This window comes from Apodemus sylvaticus, chromosome 1, assembly GCF_947179515.1.
Source record: "Apodemus sylvaticus chromosome 1, mApoSyl1.1, whole genome shotgun sequence".
In the NCBI taxonomy this organism is placed as follows: domain Eukaryota; kingdom Metazoa; phylum Chordata; class Mammalia; order Rodentia; family Muridae; genus Apodemus; species Apodemus sylvaticus.
In genome coordinates, this window is record NC_067472.1 from 192529594 (window position 1) to 192545012 (window position 15419).

Consider the following 15419-nt stretch of genomic DNA (forward strand, 5'->3'; position numbering starts at 1 on the left):
AGGAACTGCAGCAGGCAGCTGACAAAAAACCAGAAAAAGCAGCAAAGTCAAGAAAATAAGATTTTATTTAAGTTTGTGGGCTGGGAAGATGAGATGGCAGTGCTTTTGCACCTGGATTCCTTCACCTGGATCCATGAAGACAAGGAATTGTCTACAACAATTTCAAGGCAAATACATTTTAGCCAGAATTATAGCACACAAGCTTTTAGTGTCATTGCACACAACCAGCACACTTCAGTCCCACACCCATGTGTTAAAACCAAACAGAGCCCTCCCCCAATCTCATTACAGAAATTGACCAGGATCTGTGAGCGGTGCCCACAGGAGAGACCCAAATGTAGTAGCACTTTCTCTGCACAATCCAGAAGCGTGCCCTACATTTGAGTCTCACCAAATGAGCAAGGAGTCCCTGGTTGGTTGAAGATCCGATGCCTTCTCCACACAGCCACACACAAAATGGAAGCACTTTCCACTTAAAAGCTCAGATAGGGCCTCCATTTTGAGCATGGCTACGTGGGTTTTCCTTAGATTCAATGATGCCTGCAGGAGCAATTCCAAAATAGGACAGCTACTCAGTCCGTCAGAGGAAATCCTGTGAGGGTCTCTGCGCCTCAGGTTTTTGTCCATCCAGCTCAGCCAGCTTTCCTACCCACCTTCCCTGGGAGACGTGGGCCCTACCCACCGATGACACCCAAATGATGCAACACTTTTCCACTTAGAGACCAGAAGAGTGCTTTTCCATTTGAGTGCCACCAGGTGGGCAGCCACAACCTTAACCCTTCTCCCCCCCCCCCCCCCCCGCAGCGATGGTAGTCCTCAATCGGTGACACTACAAACTTTGCGGCACTTCTTGCAGAGAGCAAAGTGCCACACAGTTTGAGTACCACAGGTTGAAGGAGCAAGAAGTATTCATTTCCAAAGGGAGCTGGTGGGAAACTTGGGTCATTTGAGCTTAGCCGACCAACGCATGCAGATTGGAGGCAAGTAGCCCAGGCTAGGTAGAGGCAGGGTTCCAATCACCAAAAACCTGAAAAACAAGAGAAAACAGTATTCACTGTGTGTCCAGGACAGTGTCCAAGACGTTTAATTAACCCCAAGCCCTCACAGGCTAAGAGGCTGGGCTAGGAAAACACTCCCCCCATCGGATAGCATGGGTAGCACTACCCCTGTCTATCCACAAAGCTTCCTTGTGCTGGAAGCCAGGTGTACACCTCAGTGGGTGTACACACCCTATGTGGAAAGGGAAAAAAAACCCCAAAGGCCGGGGAGGTGTAGCCTTGCACTCAGCCCGCCTACTTCTAATGAAGCAACTCTAAACCTATTAGAAAGGCAATTTTAAAGAAATGTATGGCGGCCATTACAGGCCAAGAGTAGGCCCGAACGCGGAACTGAAGCTCAGATACCTTCCCTGAACCTACTCCTTTCCCTGGTCACTACCTGATTCCCAGGTTGAAACAGAGTAGCCAGCGGTAGGCAAAGAACTCACCCGCAGCACAAACCTTAAGTCTTTCAATCAAGTAAGGAATTCCGAGGGTGCAGTTCTACCACGTACAGAGAACAAAATGGATGCACTTTCCCGCCAAGCCACGGAGAGGGCCTCCACTTGGTCGCCACTGTGTTCCATCTTCTGAGCTCACCCAGCACAGTGCAGGCCCAATCCCAGCGAAAAGCACACGGCCCACCACAACCTAGTTCTACAGCCGTAGGTAGAGTTCTCAATCGGTGAGACTCAAAACGTGGTGGCACTTTTCTTCCAAAGAAAATACAAAAGAGCCCCCAGTTTGAGTATCACAGGTTGAAGGTCAGGGTTAATTACTACGTAAGAAAAACATTTGAGAACACATTTATAAACACTTTCATCTGAAACTACATTGACTGATCCGGCGCAGGGCCAAGCCTACCCCGAGCACAGCTTTTAGTTGGTCACTTTCGGAAGCCGGGTGGGTAGTCCCCTTCTGTGACAGACGGGTCCGGAAGGGAATCCGATGCCTTCCCCATGCAGTGGCACACAAAGTGGAAGCACTTTCTCGTCCAGGCAAAAGAGAGGGCCTCCACTTTGATGGCCGCTACACAGGTCGAACAGCTCCGAGCAGCGACGGGGCGACTATCGCCTCGCCAGGTCCCCTACCACACGGTACCACCTCAGTTCCAGCAGGCAGGGACGCGGCCACCCCTGACCCTCTCCCTAGTTCCCAGCACAGTGAAGCTAACCCGGAACACGTGGTACCAGGGCTCCTAGATGTACCAGGCCGCAGTTTTCTCCACCGGCAGGGTTTAAAAACCTGAGAAAAAGTGTCCCCCTAGTTTGAGTACCACAAGGTCAGACAGTCCCATTTTACCAGCAAGAAGAAAACCTCCATCTCTCGATCCCGAGTCGAAAACCTGGATGAAATCAAAGGACGTAGTTAGTATCTATCGCCTACGCCCAAGCTAAACTATGATATGTATGTTCATACACTCAAATCTCTACAGTAGAACCAGCCAGCTAATGAGATGCACTGCATAGACCCTCTTGCTCTGCCTCAAGTGACCCCAGCTTTGGTTTGTGGTGCCTAAAGCATCACCCCACAGAGGCAAGCCCAAGTACAACTCCCTTTCCCCACACATCCAAGTAAAAATCTCTTTGTTGTAGACCAAACCAAGGTGTCTTTAAGATGGCCGTGTGACCTTTAATCTGGAGGCAGAGGTAGAAACCAAGTTAAAGGCCACTGCCTGCGGTCATCTCCACAAAGTTGAAGCAGGAAGGTCTCTTCTGGAACTGGACGCACTTTTGCCTCTTAACCAGGTAGATTTCAACCACAGAACTGAAAGAGAAAAAGACATAGAAAGTTCTACATATTACCTTTCCTCCGTGAGCAGCGCGCCGGAGAAGGCCCAGAAGCCGGTCGGAGAGCAGCATTCCTGCTGTGTAGCTGAAGCCTCTGAGAGGGGGTAGGCTCCAGGTTCTTATATAGTCTGAAGGCCCATTGGCCCCCAGGTCAGGGAGGCTCTGACACCCCTCCCCCACCCGGAGAGACTCCTTACCCTACCCGGAGAGACTCCTTACCCAACCCTGCTTCCTCCCAGCTGAGTTTCCCTGTGGCAGAATGACCTTCACGGTTTATTCTCCCCCCCCCCCCCTTGAAGAGGAAATAGATTTGTTTGTTTGTTTGTTCTTAAACTTTTAGAGGCAGTGCCTTTAATTGTAGAGTTTTCTAGGCCTTGGCTGGTGGATCATTGTTAATTCAAGGCCAGCCTGGTCTAAAATGGTGAGTTCCAGACTAGTCCTGGCTACATGCGGAAATTCAGTATTAAAATAGTAATAAAATAAATAAAGTAATTTGTTGTTTTGTCTTTCTTTCTTTCTTTCTTTCTTTCTTTCTTTCTTTCTTTCTTTCTTTCTTTCTTTCTTCCTTCCTTTCTTTCTTTCTTGTGTGTATGTGTGTATGTGTTTGTGTGTTTGTGTGTGCGTGCCCACACGTGTATGTAGGTCTTCTTTGCTAATATGATGGTCGAGAACGTGACAGAGTTGGTTTTCTCCTATACTCAAATATCTTTAAATTCTTCCTCCAGGCTCTAGGCTAGGTGAAAGCCTTGAAGCCATACTGCAGACTTGGGTTTTAGGGGTTTTTTTTGAGATAGGGTGTCAGGTGTGCTGATCTGGGCTTAAACTCATTAAATAGCCAAGAATAATTTAGGATTCCTGAGTCTACATCCTGAGTCTACATCTTGTGTGTGTGTGTGTGTGTGTGTGTGTGTGAGAGAGAGAGAGAGAGAGAAAGAGAGAGAGAGAGAAAGAGAGAGAGAGAGAATTGGACATTTTTTAAAATTTAATTTAATTTTTTTTTGGTTTTTTGTTTTGTTTTGCTTTTTTTTGGAGACAGGGTTTCTCTGTGTATCCCTGGGTGTCCTGGAGCTCACTCTATAGACCAGGCTGGCCTTGAACTCAGAAATCCGCCTGCCTCTGCCTCCCAGAGTGCTGGGATTAAAGGCATGGGCCACCACCTGGCTGAGCATTTTTAAAATTACATTTTATTCATTTTTGGTGTATGTTGCGGGGAGGGGTGGAGGCTATGGAGGTGGTGTGATGGAAGCATATAGGGAACATATGGGTGTCAGAGAATAACTAGTAGCAGTGGGTTCTGGCTTATCTCGTGAGGTCCAGAGATTGCCTTCAGGTCTTCTGTGTTGGCAGTAGGCACGTTTATACATTAAACAGCTCCAGGACTCCATCGAGAACATTTTTGAAAGCACCTAAGGTTAAAAATGTATCAGCATCTCTGAAGTCCTCCGTAAGGCCTCCTTCAGGTTTACCTTTGACCCTCAGGCCTAGCAGGGGAGCTCAGAAGTGGAGGGCAAAGGAAAGGCGTGGTGCCGCTCTGGCGCCCCATCTCCTCACGATCGTCGTCAGCTGTCTTCCTTCTGAGGGTCTGAGTAAAACCTTTCTACGATGACTAAGAGGCAGGTGTTTCTCACAAAGGCTCTTCTGAGGACTCCAGTCAGGAGGAGCCCTAAGGAGATCGGACCCAGCTCTCATGACTGAGGCTAAGGACTGAAAACTGTTTCTTCTGGATGTGCTGAACCCTGTGTTTGCTCCCCAGCACCGACCGCTTCCACATGGTGGGGGTGGCTTTAGTCATTTCGGCACTTAGTGGGTACAGGCCGGGAGGACCAGAAAATCAGGGTCAAGGCCATTGACTTTTGAGACAGCTGGGGACATATGAAAATTAGCAAAGATATTGCTTTTTTTTTTTCGTCTGCCGTGCCCTCAACCTTGTGCTTCCGTTGATTTCCTCTCAGGCTGAACTTCAGAGATGTGCAGAGAACCCAGGAGAGATGTTGAGAAGGCTTACGCTGCAGCTAGGAAGTGAGGCACCAGGGAGGTAGTGGACTGCTCCCCAGTTCTTCGATGCTCAAATCCTAAGATGCGTTTCATTCTTCCCAACCAAAGGGACTGCCCACTGCAAACTAGTTAGACTTCCTTCTTTACCTGGAGTCTGAATGGCTCTGAGGCTTACAGAATGATCATAGTCACAGAGCTGAGTTCATCGGCTTCAAACCACCTCATAATCATAGGCTAGGCCTCAAACTTGTCCAGTAGAGAAAAATCTGCTGTTCCTTCAGTTTCCTAAGTAAACACACACACACTGCTGGTCTTCTTTCTTATATACTATATTATGTAAAGTGATTATATTTATTTTATGTTCTTATGTAGTTTGGGGGGTCGAGAACATTCTCTATTTAAGCCAGGCTAGATTCAAACTCAGGAATCTGCATGCCTCTGCCTCCCAAGTGCTGTGACTAAAGGTGTACACACTGACATGTCTGGTTGGCTTATTTATATTTTCAGACAGGGTATCTCTGTACACTCCTGGCTAGCGTGGGACTCATGAATACCCTAAACTCTCAGATATCAGGTGCTCTGTAGAGATTGAAGGACCGCTGGCCTGAAGAAATTTCTCCTTCTCCTTGTGGGGGGAGGGGATGGAACTCAGATGTATGGGCAGGCGACTTTACCTACTGACCCATCTCACCTGGTGTCACTTCTCCCACCCCCATCTGGTTCTTTCTTCCTTAATATTATTCTGAAAGAAGGTATTGGAAATTGCACAGAACTAAGGGGTGAGCTTTGACAGCTTGGGAAGGAAGGACCCCAGAAAGGAGAACTATTTTACTTTTTACAAAGCAGCGGCGGCTGAGGACCCGCCGGTCATTTGCATGTCAGCAGACCAGACTGTCATGGTAATGACCCAGTCCTCCCTCCCTTCCCCACCCAGTCCTCAGCTTTGTTTACCTGCACTGATCATTACAATAAGAATACTCTCTTCCGTAAATTCCCGACGGGGTCTGAAATCCTTTTAAGCACGAAATTAATTGGTCATTCTCTCATTCTTTCTCTATGCTGTGTCTGGAGGATACCCTTTAAGACACTAAATGATAAACTGCCTGTTTTAGTCACATTTTCTTCTGTGGAAGGTACTGTAAGAAAAAGTGGAGAAAACCATTTTTTTGGAGGCTGGCTTACCAGGCCCGGTTCGATTGGCTAAGCATCAGAATGTAAGATTATTTTCCGGCTAAAGTGCATGCACCTGAAGCAAGCACCGTAGCCCAAATCTTCTGTGTAAGTTCTCCAGAGAGGAGGCTTGAGAGGCCTGCTAGGCAGCCAAGATTGGTCTGCAATTCACTCTGTAGAACAAGCTGGCCTTGAACTCACAGCAATGGTTTCTGTCTTAGCCTCTCAAGTGTTGGGAAGACAAGAATGTACGTGTAGACCCTGATATGTATGGACACATCCTGTGGTCATTTATACGTCTGTCCTCTGTTCCTCAGCCCTGGCCATGGGGAGCCAGAACCTTGTGCAGGCTGTGCAAACATCTAAATTCGGACAGTACATTTTTCCTCCTCTAATTTTGAGAACTTTATATCTTTATATTTAGTTTTAAATTCAGAAAAAAAAAACCCTTTCAGTAACAATAAAGTTTTAAAAAAGTTAGCAGCCTGGTGTAACACCTTTATAATCTCAACACTCAGGGAGGGAGGCAGGAGGTCTGCTTTGAGCTGGAAACCAACCTGAACTGCAGAATAAGTTTTATTCCACTCTAGATTAGCAGGAGACCTCTTTCTTTACAAAGAACGTAAAAACGAAGCTGAGGGGCTGGAGAGAGGGCTCAGCAGTTAAGAGCACTGACTTGCTCTTTCGAAGGTCCCGAGTTCAAATCACTGCAACCACATGTTGGCTCACAACCATCTATAATGAGACACACCTTTTCTGGTGTGTCTGAAGACAGCTACAGTGTACTTACTAAATTTAAAACTTACTAAATTTAAAAAACAAAAACTACACTGGATATAGCTCGATTGATCATAGTGTCCTTGCTTAAACCGTGAAGCCCAGGGTTTAATCCCCAGCCTTGAAAAGGCAAAAAACAAAAGTAACAACTTTTTTTTCCTTTTACATTTTATTTTATTTAAGACGTTTTTGATGCCCAAGAGCTCCATTTCTGTGAAACTGCTGGGAGTCATGGCAACACCACCACATCCTACACCCATTTCCCTTTCTATGGTCTAAGGCCACTTTTCTATTCTTCTGTGACCTAAGGAATCATGCCAATCCTTTAAGGAATGCTGTGGCTGGCGTGGGAGCCAGCATGGGGTCCTGAGGGTGCGGGGTGAGGAGGCTGCCGGGCAAGCAGGACTCGTGTGCGTGCATGTGTGCGTGTAGCTGTGTGTGTGTATGTTGTATGTGTGTGTGGTATGTGTGTATGGTGTGTATGTAATGTGTGTGTAGCATGTGTGTGTGTAATGTGTATGTAGTATGTGTGTGGTCTGTGTGTATGTAGTGTGTGCGTGTAGTTTGTGTGTGTGTGTTTGGAACTGAACCCAGGGAGGTTCTCATGTGACAAGTCCTACCCCACAGTACAGTCCTTCTCCTAGGACTCTTGTTTTCAAGACTTATGTTAAATGTAATATATAGTTATGACAATATGCTTTGCTATTAAGAAATGATCCTTACTCTCCTTAAAGCCTCACGAGGCTGGAGGCGTAGAGGAGTTTGTAGAGCACGTGCTTGGCTCCACATTCCTAGGCTGGAGGGGAGATAGGCAGGAGGGGGTGGGGCAGGAAGAATCTTGAAAATATTTCGAAGGTGGAAGCAGCAGAATTTGGAGTTTAAGGACATCCGGTGCCATAACTGTGTCGTGAACCAGACTACGTAAGGATAAGACCTTATGTCACAAATAAACAAGGAGGGATAATTGAATTGGTAAATGCTTAGCATTTGGGGTGGCAGAGGCCTGCAGGACTGCCACACGTTAGAGGCTTTAGCATGGTCAACATAATGATTTCAAGGCTATCCTTAAAAAGCAAACAAAATGAAAGAGGACCAACCAATCACCAAAACAATCTACAAAGAGAGAGAGAGGGAGAGAGAGAGAGAAAGTAAATATGGATTGGAAAGAAACTCATGATGAAGAGCAGAGTGGCCTTGAACACACACACACACACACACACACACACACACACACACACAGAGTAAAGAGAGTTATTAATCCCAGAACTTGGGAGGCGGACACACGTAGAACTATTGTGAGTTTGAGGCCAGCCAGCTCTACAGAGATGGTACCACCAAGGCTACACAAAGAAACCACGTCTCAAGGGGAGAGGGAAAAGACTATACTCTCTGGGTAGGGAAAATGGATTGAATTTAACTGGGCAAAGCTACAAAATAAGGACTTTAGCCAAAAGACCCGAGCTAGGACTTGGGATGTAATGTGTGGAAATTTACCAGGAAGAGACACTAGGGTGGCTGGATTCTTGTTTAAACTGACCCAGCAAGATTCTTGCAACGGGCAGGCAGGCTTCACTATAGCACTTCAAAGGCGGGAGATAGAGTGACTCCAGGAGATATCAGTGATCTGATACCTGGAATGGGAGGTAACTCAGCAGATTCTTGGGTAAGACTAAATTGGGCTGGTCAAAGATTAGAAGGCCGCCTAGTCTCTGAGAAGCCTAGAGTTTATCTGCTCAAAATACATTATTTAGAAAGTTCCTTAAAAAAGGATAGGTGTGGTGATGCCCACCTATAGTCCCAGAGAAGGTTCTGGGAGTGGGAGGAAGATCAGGAGTTCAAGGTCATCTTCAGACAGACTTGGAAGTTAGCCTGGGATACTTGAGAGCCTGACTTAAAATAAAATAAAGTAAAATAATCAAGCTGGTAGGCAGGGCTTGTGTCTGCCTTTCTTCCCAGTGTTCAGGAGCGAGAAGGCAGCAGCCTGGTCTACTTAGTAAGTTCAGGGCCAGGGAATACTACCTAGTAAGATCTTATTTCACAAAAGAAAAACAAAACCCAAAGAAAGACTGGAAATGCCCAGAGAATTAAAAAGATCCCTCCTCACAGCCCCAGCTTGGGTCGGAGGAGGATGAGCATAAACACAGCAGGAATGTAGTTTCCTTTTAAAAACGAATTTATCTAGTTTTAGTTTCATGTGCATTGGTGTTTTGCCTGCATGTATGTTTGTGTGTGTGTGAGGGTGTTGGATCCCCTGGAACTAGAGTCACAGACAGTTGTGAACTGCTGTGTGTGGGTACTGAGAACTGATGTGACGGCCTCCATGGGCACCCACACACTCAGACACGTAAAAATACAAAATACAGCCCCAACAACCAGAACAGGAAAAAGCCCTTCGCTATGGCCAGTAGAAGTAAGCTTGCTTTCTAAGAATTCTTATTTCTTTTGAGAAGGTCTTGTTCTGTCTTAGGAAAGCTTGTGCCTCTTCATCTTGGGCCGAAAACCATTCCCCTGCCTAAGCCTCCCAAATATGTGATTTTGTGATTATAGTTTTGAACCACTCATGATTCCAGGTCTCTTTTCCTTCCTCCCTCCCTTCCTCCCTTCCTTCCTTCCTTCCTTTTCTGTGTGGGGACAGAGCCCAGGGCCTTGAACCTACCACGCAGTTAGGTTTCCAGTCTTTGTTTTCTTTTTGAGACAGAGTCTTAGGGCCTGACTGACCTTGAATTTTCCATGCAGACTATGCTAGGCTCCCAGGGATCAGCCTACCTCTGACTCCAGAATTCTGGGACCAAGGACATGGTCTGCCACTCCAAGCTTTGTTGTTGGTGGTGGGGTTTTTTGTTTTGTTTTTGTTTTTTGGGTTTTTTTTGTGTTTGTTTGTTTGTTTCCCCAGAGGATTTCCTAGAGTCCAAAATGGCGGGACATTATGGAACCTCGATAAAGCTCCCAAATTAAAAATGAAAGTATCCTGGAACTCCATTTTAAGGGCTTCCGATGCCCTATGACTTTCTTTTCTTTCTTTCTTCCTTTGGTGTTTCCGAGACAGGGTTTCTCTGTGTAGCCCTGACTGTCCTGGATCTCACTCTGTAGACCAGGTTGGCCTTGAACTCAGAAATCCGTCTGTCTCTGCTTCCAAAGTGCTGGGATTAAAGGCGTGCGCCACCGCTGCCCGGCGTGGCTTGTCTGGTTAAAGCTGGGTCTTGGCCTTCTCTCCCGTCCTGCCCTGGCTGGTTTTAGTGCCAGGCCAGTGGATGCTGAGTGGCTCAGGTTGCAAACGAGAACTAAAGTTCACCACATAAAGGTCCTCAGCCAGGCAAGGTGGTTTATGCTGTGATCTCCACTAGGGTGAGGAGGCAGGCAGATTGTCAGGAGTTCAAAGCCCACCTTGGCCATTCCTCAGGATGTCCAGGAGGTTGACCTGTGACCTCAACATTTCATGGACACATGGACAACCGACATGTGCATTCACAAGCACACAGGCTTACACACACACACTTTAAAAAAAAAAGAAAAAAGACCAAAGAAAAAAATTGTAGGTACACAGGATGTAAGGTTCTGTCCCATCCCTACCCCCAGAGATTCTAGCAGCTTAAAGGAATGTTCTTTGTCATTAAAAATCTTCAGGGGGACAGATGGCTCTCAGATAATTCTTTTCCACTCCTAAATAGTTGCCGGGTCTGAAAACTTCTCTTACAATGGGCAGATCTGGGAGAGAAAAGATAAGATCATTTATGGCTGCCAGAAACTGCTCCCAGTTTACCGACTCAAGGAATTGCCTGAAGTAAAGCCGTGCTACATAAATTTAAAGAAACTTTAAGGAAGCTGTGGCCTGCAGCATGCTGGGAAAGAAAGGCTTCTCTGAGGGACGGGCCACATTCCAGATCCTTCCTTTGTGGCTAGGGCTTTTTTTTTTTTCTTTTTCTTTTTTCTTTTTTTTTTTGACATATGGCTCTTTGGATGTAGCCCACTCTGCCCTTGAACTGCAGAGACTACAGCCTCTGCTTCCAGAGTGCTGGCATTCCAGGCAGGAATCACAATATTCCAGCACCTTTGGGGAATGTGAATTCCTCCTGGAACTTGCTAGCTTGTTAAACTTTTTTGCTCAGAACACCGGGTGCTGTGTTCTCCCACCCCCACAACCTCCCAACCCACTGGGAGGTTCGCCCTTCAAGGGCAGAGCTTTGTAACCGTCCTGATCCGGAGGAAGAGATTCTAAAGACACCTGTGTCCTTCCCTTGGGCTATCAGATTATTGAGACAATGGTCCTCAAGGAAATGGAATTCCCCCAGGAATCTCATGCTGGGCGAAGGGGGAAAGGCTGGGACCTTGGTGTCAGCCAGAGGAGGGAACCTGTCTCCTAGAAAGAGATTCCAAACTGCTCTGGCCACCTTGCTGGAGCCTAGTCAATGATAACTTAGGGACAGTAGGCATCACACCTTTTGTAATATGTCTGCTCTGCCTGTTTGGTTACCTTCCTTCAGACACGTAGCCCCTCTCCCTTGTTCCTGGACCCAGGGTCGGGCCTTAAGAGATCCAGTAACAGCTTCCCTAATCACTCACAATTCTTGATTGCTAATGGAAAGGATGAGAGAGTCAAAAGGCTATTCAGAAGCTAGCAGCTGTGGGGACTGCCGTGAGGCAGAATTAACTTGACTTTCCTTGATTTACCAGTATGAAACACCCAACCTGCTGAGCACCGGGCCTGCCTTAGTAAACAACGTATATTTATTTCATCTTTTACCGAATAACTTCATTTTTCGATATAGCTCTGGCTGTTCTGGAACTCACTGTGTAGATCAGGCTGGCTCCAAACTCACAAGTTTCCCCGGCCTGTGTTTCATCGTGTTTCACTATACCTGGGCACTTTTTAATCTATTAATTTTCAACGATTTATTTGTGTGTGTGTGTGCGTGTGCGTGCGTGTGTGTGTGTGTGCGTGCGTGTGTGTGTGTGTGTGTGTGTGTGTGTGTGTGTGTGTATGGCTGCATATACACTGTCTGGTGATCCAGAATCCAGAAGACCATAACCAGCTTGAAACTGGAGTTACAGATGTTTTGGGCCTACCATGTCAGTTCTGGGAACTGAACCCTTGTTCTCTGCAAGAACAGCAAGTGTTAACAGCTGAGCCATCTTCCCATCTTTTTCTTTTTTAAATTCCAAGCACATGTGGGAGTCTGTGAACGTGTATGTGTGGGTGCGTGCCTCTCAGAGGTCAGAGGAGGGTGCGGGATCCCACGGAACTGGCATTACAGGCTGTTGTGAGCAGCTATGTGTGGTCTGAGACTCAGGCCCACGGCAAGACTACCAATCACTGTTAGTTGCTGAACTCTCTCTCTGTAAGGCAGCCATATTGTTAAACACCCAAACAGAAACCTATTTTGAACAGAAATTCTCTGCAGCGTGTCTAGATTTTAAGCTAATTGTGAACGGACATACATGTCATCTGTCTGTAAAGTTTTTTTGTAGGCCCCGGTCCTCAAGTCACACTTCAAACAAGGTTTTACAGAGACAGGAACTGCAAGCTTGGCCCTTCAGGACAACTGGGAGATTTACATAGCAAAGATGTCCTTACTCTGTTTTGTTTTCTGTGCTGCCTTAACTGTCCCTGGGTGGTCTTGAACTCACAGCTCCTGCTACCCTTCCCTACCAAACCCTGGGATTAAAGGTGTGTGCCCCACCACGCAGTTTACTTTTTTTGTTTTCTTTTTAACTTATTTATTCCCTTTACACCCCAATCTCAGCCCCCCACTTAAAAACAGGCTGGTGTTCTTTGTGAAGGTGACTCTTAACCAGGGACATCCGGCCTGCCTAGCGAACTGATAAGAGGACCAGGGCCTTTCTGCCTGCCTGGCACAATTAAGTTCCTTTTGATATGGGAACAGAGCCTAATAGGTCACAGTTTTGGTGGACAAAGGGGGGAAAATACATCTTAGCAGGGTGTGACAGCACTGGCCTTTAGTTCCAGCACTTGATAGGCAGAGACAATGAGATCTTTGAGTTTGAGGCCAGCTTGGTCTGTCTAGTGTGTTCTGGGACAGCCAGGGATACACGAAAATATCTTTCTCTTAAAAGAAGAAAGCAAAAAGGAAGAAACTACAGAAGGAAATAAGGAAAGAGAGAAAAATACATCCTTGGTAACCACAGACTCGTCAAGAACCTCAGTTCCACTTTTATTCTAGTTTCTAAGAAGTCTGGTTAAGTGGCTGGAGAGATGGCTCAGTGTCTGCTCTTCCAGGAGATCCAGGTTCAACTCCTAGTAACCACATGGCAGCTCACAGCTGTCTGTAACTCCAGGTCCAGGGAATATGGTACCCTCACACAGATAAACAAGTGGAAGAAACACCAGGGCAAGTAAAAATAAATAAATCTTAAAAAAAAAAAGTCTGGTACGTTTAGGATGCTACTTATCTTGTAGTCATATGTGATGTGAGACTCCTCAGCTAAATTCTACTTCTGTGTAAGGTAATATTTCCTGAGCAGATTTATTATTAAATCCTTTTACAACATTAGTTTATTACTTCCTGTTCCTTCGTCAACAGAGCCGAGTACAATTGGTGTGTGGCACAGTTGATAGAGGCTTGCCTAGCGTGTCTGAAACTCTTGGTATCATGTCAGTCATAGAGAAAATCCGCGTGGCAGGATTAGCCTGCCAGCCTGTTAGCCCAGCACTTGGGAGGTGGAGGCAGGGAGAACTTGCATAGCTTGTTTCCAGGTTAGTTCAGGCTGTGTGAGACCCTATCTCCCCTCCCTCTACAAAAAGGAGGTTCGTGGCTAAACTCAAGAGAAACTAACAAATTAATTGGGCAGGTTTGTTCTGCAAAATGTGTTTGATATTGTCTACCAGTTTCTCTGATCCCATTGCTTGAGAGAGGTTTCTGTCCCTCTTCAGAGTAACATTTTCCAGCTAATTTGTTTTTGGTTTTTCTTTCTTTCTTTTTCTTTCTTTCTTTCTTTCTTTCTTTCTTTCTTTCTTTCTTTCTTTCTTTCTTTCTTTCTTTCTTTCTCTGTTTCTTTTTGGATTTGGTTTTTTTTTTGAGACAGGGTTTCTCTGTGTAGCCCTGACTGTCCTGGAACTCACTCTGTAGACCAGACTGGCCTCAAACTCAGAAATCCGTCTGCCTCTGCCTCCCAGAGTGCTGGGATTACAGGCGTGTGCCACCACTGCCCTGCTTTGGTTTTTCAAAATAGGATTTCCCTGTGTAACCCTGTCTGCTCAGGAACTTGCTGTGTAGACTAGAGCCTCAAACACAGAGATCCACGTGTCTCTGCAGCATGTGCCACGATTGCCTGGTCTTCTTTTAAACTTGGTGTGTGTGTTCATTTATTTTTGGTAGGGTTTCACTGTATCGACCAGGCTGGCCTGGAACTCATAGAGATCTAGTGTCTCTGGCTCCTCCAGAACTCAGTACCTGTGTCACCACCCCTGGAAGTTTTTTTTGTTTTGTTTTGCTTGTGTGATACAGGATCTCGTATAATTCTACCTGGCTTCAAACTAGCATGACATCAAATTCCTGATCCTCTTGTTTTTCTGCCTGAATACTGGGATAACAGGCATTTGCCATTATGCCTGCTGTATATGGTTTCTTTCAGAGAAGGTCTTACTGTGTAGCACAGGGTGTTGTTGGGACTTACAGCAATCCTTCTGCCTCAGCCTGTTAAGTGCTAGAATAAAAGGCAGGAGTCACCAAACAGTGATTGTGATTTTGAGACAGAGCCTCTCCGAGCAGAGGCTGTTCTAAAATTGCTATATAGAACAAGAGGCCTTGAAATCACAGATATCCTTCAGCCTTTGACTCCCAACTACTGGCTTAAAGATGTATATCACCATGCCTGGCCCCAGTTATTTTTTACATATAGAGTCTTTTTATGTCTTCCAAACCGGCCTCAAACTTTCTCCTGATTTTTCTCTCTGGACCCTCAGGACTTTGCTTCCCAAGGAGTGATGTTATACCAGGAGTCACCTTGCAGATGAGACTCAAATGACAGCACAAATGCTTTATTTCATCCTCTCAGGCTGACAGCCAGCCCTGCCCCCCATCAGCCCTAAAGTCCGGAGTCTCCTTAACTTTACTCTTTGGGTAAGGATCTAAAGCTTAGGACTCACACAAAGGTTTTAGACTGATAAAATTTCCACTGAGTCTCCTGCTTCCTGCCAGATCTCAGCAGTGCAGATTTCAGAGCTGATACCAGGAAGGACAGCTGGCCAGGGCCCCAGGCTGCTTTCTCGGCCTTCTGATTGCCCAGGTTCGAGGAAGTAAGGAGGGGAGGTGTGAGGTGCTTGGCTCCTTTGCTCCGGTTCAGTCCAGTCTAAACTGACTCGATAAAGAGGCCTTCTGCTTCTCCACCCGGCCAGAATTCCACACCTGCCTCTGCCCCAGGAGGTCCCCTCACTGTTTTCAGTCAGGAATGCTTTGCATGTGTTTGCGACCTGATCTCACTAAGTAGGCCTGGCTGGCCTGGAACTCACGGAAACACCCTGCCCTTAAGTCCCAAGTGGTAGGAATCAAGTCCTACACCACCACATTTTGAAAAAAAGCACATTGTGCTTCATTTAAATCCTGAGCTATATTCCCATTCCTTTCTTACTGCGTTCCTTGGGTGGGATTTTTTTTTCTCAATTGCTTTGACGTTTGACATAAAAACCGGAATT